The sequence below is a fragment of the Ctenopharyngodon idella genome, chromosome 8 (assembly GCF_019924925.1).
Source record: "Ctenopharyngodon idella isolate HZGC_01 chromosome 8, HZGC01, whole genome shotgun sequence".
NCBI classification, from domain to species: domain Eukaryota; kingdom Metazoa; phylum Chordata; class Actinopteri; order Cypriniformes; family Xenocyprididae; genus Ctenopharyngodon; species Ctenopharyngodon idella.
Window position 1 is genome coordinate 28,891,052 of NC_067227.1, and position 9,610 is coordinate 28,900,661.

The following is a 9,610-nucleotide window of genomic DNA, read 5'->3' on the forward strand; positions in this document are numbered from 1 at the left end:
ATTTCCACCATCAGGGCAATAATTAAGAAGTTCCAATCAACTAAAGATGTTACAAATCTGACTGGAAGAGGACGTGTGTCTAAATCGTCCTAATGCACGGTGAGGAGGAAAGTTTGAGTGGCCAAAGACTCTCCAAGGATCACAGATGGAGAATTGCAGAGATTAGTTGAGTCTTGTGTCTTAGAAAGCCTAAAAAAATGATCAAACAGCACCTACATCCCCACAAGTTGTTCGGGAGGGTTTCAAGAAAAATCCTCTGCTCTCATTCAGAAGCAATCTCCATCATATTCAGTTGTCAGACAAGACTGGAACTTCAAACGGGACCGGCTTCTATGGTCAGATGAAACTAAAAAAAAGAGCTTTTTGGCAGCAAACCCACCAGATGGGTTTGGTGCACACATGGATAAAAAGTACCCCATGCCCACGGTTAAATATACTGCTGGATCTTTAATGTTGTGGGCCTATTTTTCTGCTGGAGGTCCTGGACATCTTGTTCAGATACATGGTATCATGGATTCTATCAAATACCAACAGATAAAAAATCAAAACCTGACCGCTTCTGCTAGAAATCCAATAATGGGCCGTGGTTGGATTTTCCATTAGGACAATGATCCAAAACAAACATCAAAACCAACACAAAAAAGTGTCACTGAGCACAGAATGAAGCTTCTGCCATGGCCATCCCAGTCCCCTGACCTGAACCCTAAAGAAAATGAGTGGAGTGAACTGAAGAGAAGAAGCACCAGCATGGAGCTGGGAATCTGAAGGATCTGGAGAGATTCTGCATGAAGGAATGGTCTCTGATCTCTTGTCAGGTGTTCTCCAAACTCATCAGGCATTATAGGTGAAGACTCAGAGCTGTTATCTTGGCAAAAGGAGGTTGCAAAAAGTATTGATCGAAAGGGTGCCAATAATTGTGGCCAACGTGTTTTGGAGAAAAACATTTATTTCATAATGTGATTTTCACCCCACTTTCAATTCTTTTCCTTCAATGAAAGGTTAGATTTTTTTCTAATTTTATGAATTAAAGATCAAAAGGATAAACAATGCAGATTTATTTTTACAGTCATCTTTGATCAGATTTATCAAGAGTACCAACAATTTTGTCCACGTCTGTAGGTACTACATCCGGCTTGAAACTTACTTTACATCGTCAAAAAAATATGTTCTATATAGTATGGCTGCACCCGAAATCGCATACTTCCCTACTATATAGTAGGTGAAACACAGTATGTGACAAATTAAGTATGTCCGAATTCACAGTAAAAGAGCAGTAAAGTGACGTAACTGACACTGGTAGGTCACATAATAATGACAGAATGGCGAATGTAGTACGTCCGGATTACATTCATACTATATAGAATGCACTTTTTTTAGCGGTTGTGAAGTAATTACTTATTCAAAATAAGTACCTACTCAAGAGAGTATGTGATTTAGGATGCAGCCTTTGAATGTGTGTAGTATGAATGAAATTCGGATGTACTACATTCACAATGTTGTCATTGTCATGTGACCTACGGCGTCAGGTCCGTCGCTTCACCGCCAATGGGCAGTCGTGGCCTAATGGTTAGAGAGTCAGACTGGTAACCTGAAGGTTGCAGGTTCACCCCCTCAATCAATCCCTGGGCGCCACAGCAAAAATGGCTGCCCTCTGCTCTGGGTGTGTGTGTCCACAGTTTGCAGTGTGTGTGTTCACTACTCAATACTCCTAATGTGTGTGCACAAATTGGATGGGCTAAATGCAGAAGACAAATTCCGAGTATGGGTTACTATACTTGGCCTTCACATGTCACTTTCACATTCACCTTCATTCATAAATCCTCTCCCGTGACCTCATTGGATAGTGAAGTCTCCATCGAATGCGCACTTAAAATCTCTACTTTTCGAAATACTTATAGTACTTTTCGCCTATACTGTTTTATGAATACTATGAATTCGGATATACTTCTCAGCTCACATACTGTTTTTGCATACTATATATTATGAAAACAGGCATATTCAGACACAGCGCATGACTCTGATTGTTGGTAATGTCAGTACTCATAAAAGAGTAGGCAAAAAGTACCCGGATGACCTACTACTTCCAGCAAGATTCTGAAGTGTGCATACAGTGGACACTTTACTATCCCATGAGGCCATGGGAGAGGATTTGTGAATGGCAGTGAAGCAACTTAACTGACACTGGTAGGTCACATGATAAAGATAGCATTACAAATGTAGTACATCCGAATTACTTTCATACTACACACATTCATACTACATAGAACATACTTTTTTAGCAGTCGTGAAGTAATTCAAAATAAGTACCTGCGCAAGATGCAATTTCAGACACAGCCTGCTCTCAGCTCACATTTTTGCTGTAGTACACCAGCTTTTCCATTGTAGTGGTTGGTACACTAACATAAGGTGCATTTCTGCCACCTACTGGACAGGAGTGTGGTGCAAAAAGTAGAGGAAAAGGGGAAAAAAATCCTTAAATAAATAAACAAAAAAGACTGTACCTAAAATAACATAAAAGTCTATTAATCAGACCAGTTAACCTTAAATATTTAATCATCTTAAAAATAATCATTATAACAAAAAAAAAAAAAAAAATCACATACACCCAATGACCCAATATATTTGACATATTGCTATATATCTTGCCATTATTATCACCTCATATAAAGGATGATTCAAGAAAAATCGAATGACATAATGTCACAAATGCTTACAAATATTTAGGTGATATTCTACCACTGTTCATGTTCTGCCACTAGATGACACTGTTGTTGTTTTGTACTGTATTTAAAGCACATGAAGTTGCAGTCTGCATGTGTTCACAAACTGTCAACAAGGGCAGCTAGAAATGATGGATGGTTAATATTATCATGTTTTTTTCCTGACCCATGCTGCCTATAAAAAGTGCTTGTGAAAGTGTAAAGATGGCACGTATACCTCTCTAAATAGAAATATCTGTTAAACATGTAATGGGCTTGGTTTTTAATGATCATTATCACAGATCGTTAACTTTTTATATGATATAGTGAAAGCTGATACAAACTATTTTCCGGTCACTGATGGGTCTCCACAGTGAGACTCACGGTCACAAGACACGGTATGAACATTACTGATCTCCCACTGCATGATTGATGGAGGACAGCTTATATGGACTTTTACAGATATATTGAAAATGTTATGCAAAATCTTATACAAAATATATAAAATCTTATAAGATGTATAAAATGGATTTGCAAATGTCCTAAACTGTATTAAAAATGTCCAGGTATAAAACTTGTAAAAGATAAATGCAGGCCTGTATGAAACATATCTAACTAGCTATTAAAAAAATGTGTGTGAAGGAAATTTACACGTATCATAATTGTCCATACAACAGTTTTACCATCATTATTTATCATTAGGCTATACGTATATTAAAGTCAGCATAAAACACATGTTGCAATAGTCCTTTCTTCCCTATTGTGACATGTATCCAAGTGAAATGGCTTCTTGAACAATAAAAAATGTAGGGCGGGACTTTATTATGTCTATCGGGAATTGATTGGATTGCTGTGGTTTGCTATTTGTGGATCTCATTTGAGTAACAGGTTGTCCCGCCCTCACGCCAGTAAACATGTCATCAGAGAAGAGATGTTGCTGCAAGATGTCGGGTAAGTTATTTTTTATTAAAGATTACGAGGACACATTAATTTTCAAAAAAAAAAAAGAAAGATATGCATGGATAAATCATTTATAATAAATACTGCAATTTTCCATAAAACATAAGAACTGGCAATTTGATTTCTTGGTGACTTTATTTAATTATATTATTTATTAATTTGTGAAATTATTAATAAATTACCAATTTATGTTCATTTTCATTTTTTCCACAGAAAATACAAACAAATCCAAAGTCTGTATAGTCAAATTCTATTAAACAGTAACTTGCTGTAACTTTACATTCCTCTATACAATCCCTCACACTGTCACTGAAAAGGCTGTGACTATCAGGACATCTTAAAGTCATCTGAACCATCATGAGTAAATATTTGAGCAAATGTAGTTTTTACTGTCAAGGATACACTGTTCGGTTTAATAATGTGAGTTGTCCTTTCGTACTCCTGCTGTCATCGCACACAGATCTTCACACTTCATTACCCAGACTCATAACATTCACAGGCTGCTCTATAAATATTCAGCGGTGCTGCGAGAGTCACTCATGGATCAAATGACTGTCATCACAGATATCAAGTTCTTTTGAATCCTTTACGGATTTTAAAAAATAAATAAATAAATAAATGTGTTCAAAAACACAGTACAACATCAAATTCAGTCCGAACTAAAATTAGGTATAGGACACACGAAAATGAACATGAATCCGACTGCAGGAATATCCTGCATGATGTGGTCTAATGATTAATGATCTTTTTATGCCCTGAGTCTTCTTTGGTTTGTTTTGAAGGTGAATGTTGCTTAAAGGGTTAGTTCTCCCAAAAATGAAAATTCTGTCATTAATTACTCACCCTCATGTCGTTCCACACCCGTAAGACCTTCGTTCATCTTCGGAACACAATTAAGATATTTTTGATGAAATCCACGAGCTATCTGGCCTCCGACAGACTGCAACACAACGACCACTGTCAAAGCCCAGAAAGGTAGTAAAGACATTGTTAAAATAGTCCATGTGACTACAGTGGTTCAACCTTAATACTATGAAGTGACGAGAATACTTTTTGTGCGCAAAAAAAAAAGACTTTATTCAACAATTTCTTCTCTTCCATGTCAGTCTCCTACATTGTTGACGTAGTAAACACAGTTCAACGCTTCTGTGTACTACATCAGAGCGCCGACTCATTATTAGCGGGCTCCTGCATCAGCATCACACGCATGCGTCGTGCTGCTCACATGAACAGCGTCGGCCAATACTCAGAGTCGCCGTTCTGATGTAGTACACAGAAGCCTGCACTGTCTATACAGCGTAAACTGCATAGAAGACAGAGAGGGTAGAGAAGAAATTGTTGAATAAAGTCATTATTTTTGTTTTGATTTTGCGCACAAAAAGTATTCTCCTCGCTTCATAACATTAAGGTTGAACCACTGTAGTCACGTTGACTATTTTAACGACGTATTTACTACTTTTTTGGACCTTGAATGTGGTAATTATGTTGCTTTCTATGAGGGATAAAAAAACCACTCGGATTTCATCCAAAATATCTTGATTTGTGTTCTAAAGATGAATGCCTTACGGTCTTAGGGGCCACGCAGCAGGCATGCTCATAATGGAAGCGACGCGGTCGCGACGCGCATGCGGTGCATTTTCCAGGCGCATCGAGATGAAAAATTCTCAACTTTTCAGAATGCCGCAAGTGCACCGCAGGTCATGAACCAACCGATCAGCTTCGGCCTTTCCATAACAAAATATCGAAAGCTCAGCTAAACAGTTGATCATAGCTGTACAGGGTTGTTTTTATTTCTCATCTCCATAAATATATCTAGTAGTAAAGGGCTAGAAATCAATTTATCCTTTGCTGAAATTTCCTCGTCCTAGTGAAGAGCGCAGTTCTTGATTCAAGCACCCACACAATCTTATTCCTAAATGCCGATTCAGCTGTCTGTCAAACCTGTTGAAATTAATTTGACGCTTCAAATAAAGATTGTATCAATTACATCGTTACACCAGTAGGTGGCGCAAGTGACTGTTAAAAAATGTATTTATCATTGAATCATTCATTCAAGAGATTTATTCAAAAATGCTGATTCATCCAATAATGAAACAAGTGAAGTCTTTATGATTGAGTCATTGAATCATTCATTCATCAGATCAAAAAAAATCTATTTCAAACAAAAAAATTGAGATTCTCAATTTATCCTCTAGTACAAAAGGTGTCATTAAACAAATATTTATATACTGTCTTTAAGCTGTTTCTACATTAATTTGGAGAGTAACTGTGAAATTATTACAATATAAAAATATAAAAAACTCCAAGGTTTTTAATTGTGAGTAATCATGATTAATTACAGAAAAAATGTGTGATTAATTAGTTAATTTTTTAATCGATTGACAGCACTAAATATAACATGATGCATCATGCAGACTTATAACTGTTTTCCCCATGTCTTTTACTTAAACATAATTTTAACAATATTTTACTGTAAAAAAAAACCCTGCATACTCTTTTTGAATATAATATGCATTTTGAACGGTAAGTTAACTTACAGTTCACAATTAACAGGTTTTATTGTAGAATTCTGACATTCTTATTCCGTTGAAACTGCAAACATTTTTTTACAGTGTACTTGTGCTGTATTCTTTATGTAACAGCCGTCATGTGAATGCATAGAAGCCTGCAGGAGGAATCACAGGGCACAGAGGGTGAACATTAACACATATTGTTTGGCTCACATTACTGCCTCTTTGTTTGTTCTGATGACTAGCGGGAGATAGACATTCCCTGACTGTTTTAGAAGTGAGAGCTGCTGTCTGTACTATCACACCATGCCTGGGTTTGATTTAAAGCCCTCTCTCATACTCTCTGGAAGACAACACTCTGCTGCCATGCTCTTTGTTGACAAAACACTTTGTATCTTGCCCGCTATATGCTAGGGTGGTGGATTTGGTGTCCGTCTGAGAGTAAGTGTGAGGCAGATAGGAAGATATGGGAAGTTTCAAACATTCTTGTCACCTTTATGGCTTTGCGTAATCCCACTGCTACCCCACTACATCATAGTCAGCGTTCTCCTGCTGGGCTTGGCAGAGGGGGGCTCGTGCCTCACAATTTTTAGCACTTAACACTGGAGAGATTCTCTCTGCCCCAGACGCTCCTCATATCGGATTGTGTGGCCTACAGTGTGTGACTGAATGCTGATTTCAGTTTTTTACTTGATTTCTGTCCACAATTCAGACACTAATCATGATCTTAAATCTAAGTCTTGTTAATCCTTTACAAATATTCACCAGTTACTTTACACGATGCATTAAGAGCCAGGGGGTGAAAACTTCTGAATAATTTTTTTGAAATATCATTTATTTTCATTTAGTACTGCCCTCCGGAAGCAACAAAAGATATTTGCATGTTTCTTAAAAGACAAATTAAGTATAATTTACCTTGAACTTCAAATTCAAAAGGTTTTCACCCCCGGGTCTTAATGCATCGTGTTTCCTTCTGGAGCATCAGTGAATGTTTGAGTCCCTCAATTGTCCTCAGTGTGAAAAGATGGATCTCAAAATCATACAGTCACTTCTGGAAAGGGTTGAAATATGCAAAAAAAATCCTTGAAAACTGAAGAATCTGCAGGACCTGGAGGATTTTTCTGAAGAACAGAGCTCAGTTTAACTGCTCAGAACAAACAAGGGACTCATGAACAACCATCACAAAACAAAAACAAAAAAACAAAAAATACAGTCGTTGATCATCCAGGTATTAAGAACCAATGGTTCCCAAACTTTTGAATGGATTTTTTTTTTTAATAAATTCAGCTATTTTTTTTGTCTTGTGGACTATATGTAAACATCTTTTACGTAAAATATCTTACTCAGGACAATACTAAATAAAACATAACATGCATTTTGTATGATCTCTCTTATTTTGTTCAAATTATTCACATTTTCACAGATTCTGCAAGTGGTTCCCATACTTTATCATGCAACTGTATATAAGGAGCTAGCAGCTAAAACAATGACTATTAAAAAAAACAAAAAAAAAAACACAAGAAACCTATGCAGCAAAACATGGTTCTTGATAAGGAGAAAATTCTTTACTGAACCTAGGATGTAAATGTTCATAAGGTGAAGGCCACTTGGCACATATTCTCAACCACAATCGCAGGTGGTGATGGTATTGAAACCACCTCGTTCATTAGTGTCATATTCATCCGTCTTCACCGTGCTCTACAGTCCAACTCAAAATCCAGCCTAAGCTCTGTATCAAAAAATGTTTGCCAGGGAGAGTAATTAGCCTGTAAGAATAGCACCAATTGAATCCACCGCTTCTAAAAGTGTGCTCCACAGAGACCTCCTGCCCTCTAATTCATCATAGGAGAGGACAGACGGACAGGCGCTCGCACCCACACACACACACACAGCAGAGTGGTTGGCATGTAGATCTGAAACAATATCTTACGAGGCTGTCTGCACCTTCTACATCGTTTCTGGCTCAAAACACATCTCTTCTAAAATAAACCCTTTGCTTTTCTTGTCCAAACCTACTCACTGCCATAAAGACCCCAGGCCGGTCACACAAACATTTACACTTTCACTAGTTTTAACATTAAACATAATGTCTGGTGTGCATTTTTGTGTTCCTGTCTATTTCAAGCACTGTGATTATATATATATGGTATATTATATATATAAAAAAGCCACTAGGTGGTTTAATGCAATGCCATTTACAGTATAGGCTACTTGTACAGGTTATTTAAGTGTAACCAGTACAAGTTAAGCACAATCAACAACATTTATGGCATAATGTTAAATACCATAAAAATACATTTTCACATGTCCTTCTTTTCTTTAAAAAAAATTAAAAAATAAAATCTGAGGCACTTATCATAGAAATGAATGGGGCTAATCTGAAATCATATGTTAAAATACTCACTAATATTCAATAAAAAATATATGTGTTGTTAACTTGATTTTAGTGTGTAAAAAAATCACTCATTAATCTTTTTTGTGTAGTTATAGACAGTTTTTGCTAGAAGAATTAATGGAAGCTTTTATAAATAAATTAAATAATCAATTTTAAATTAGTTGATTAATAACTTATTATTAATTTATAAATAAGTTGAACATGTCTTTTTCTAAATCCTTAAAAAACTGGCCCCATTTACTTATATTCATATTCATTTTTTTTTTTTTCAGAAAGTCAGAATTATTTTTGTGGTAATCAACATTATGCCACAAATGCTGTTGAAGGATACAAATACAACAAAAGTGTCTTTAAATGAAAAGCATTTGATGATCTTCAAAAGCAGAATTCTTTTCTCAACTATGGCGGTGTAATTTACAATATAAATGTGAGTGCAAATGCCAAATGAGTCACATAAAACACAGTGGCATACAGTCTAGAACTTGATATGTAATCTGATTATAGTGTTCAAGCGAATCTATTCTGTGACAGCAGGTGGTAAGAAACCCATGATCCACTCACGTTATTCACACTGGACAAATCACTCTAAATCACTCTCATACTCCAGTGTGATCACTGTCAAATCCAGTCAGTGATTTTCACCCCAAATTAGCATTCCTGTGGTGATGAAGTAAGATTATCTTGCTGAAACCATTATAGTAATTTTGTGCACTGCTTTTGTTTTCTTCTTAATTTGCTAAGCGCATTCTAGGTCAGTGAAGACAAGTAGCATGTTGCATGTGATGCATATTTTGGATAATATGAAATATGCAGCAGCAGGGTTTGGCTGACCGTCTGTCCACACTGAACTGTAATTCCATTCCCAGGAAAAGACACTGGCGCCCTTAAAGCTGTCCAAGTGTCTCAACTACCAAGACATAATTTATTGTCAGACTGGATGCTAATATGACTGATTAAGTAAGAACCGATGACCTTCCTGCTCATGGTCTTGAATCTACACTCCATTGGGTTCTTGACTCAATATTAAAGAACACTTAAATTTATGC

General features: G+C 36.5%; 1 long non-coding RNA gene across 5 annotated transcripts in view; it reads right to left on the minus strand.

The window, feature by feature from the left end:
* LOC127517019 (uncharacterized) overlaps positions 1–2,929 on the minus strand; it is a 99,403-nt gene extending 96,474 nt beyond the window's left edge. For 2 of the 5 annotated variants that reach the window (XR_007931165.1, XR_007931163.1), the window contains exon 1: positions 2,308–2,928. This is a non-coding gene — a long non-coding RNA (uncharacterized LOC127517019). Of the gene's footprint in view, positions 1–2,307 lie in introns of all 5 variants that reach the window. The other 3 variants (XR_007931164.1, XR_007931166.1, XR_007931162.1) reach the window with 3 other exon arrangements.
* Between the last annotated feature and the right edge of the window lie 6,681 nt (positions 2,930–9,610).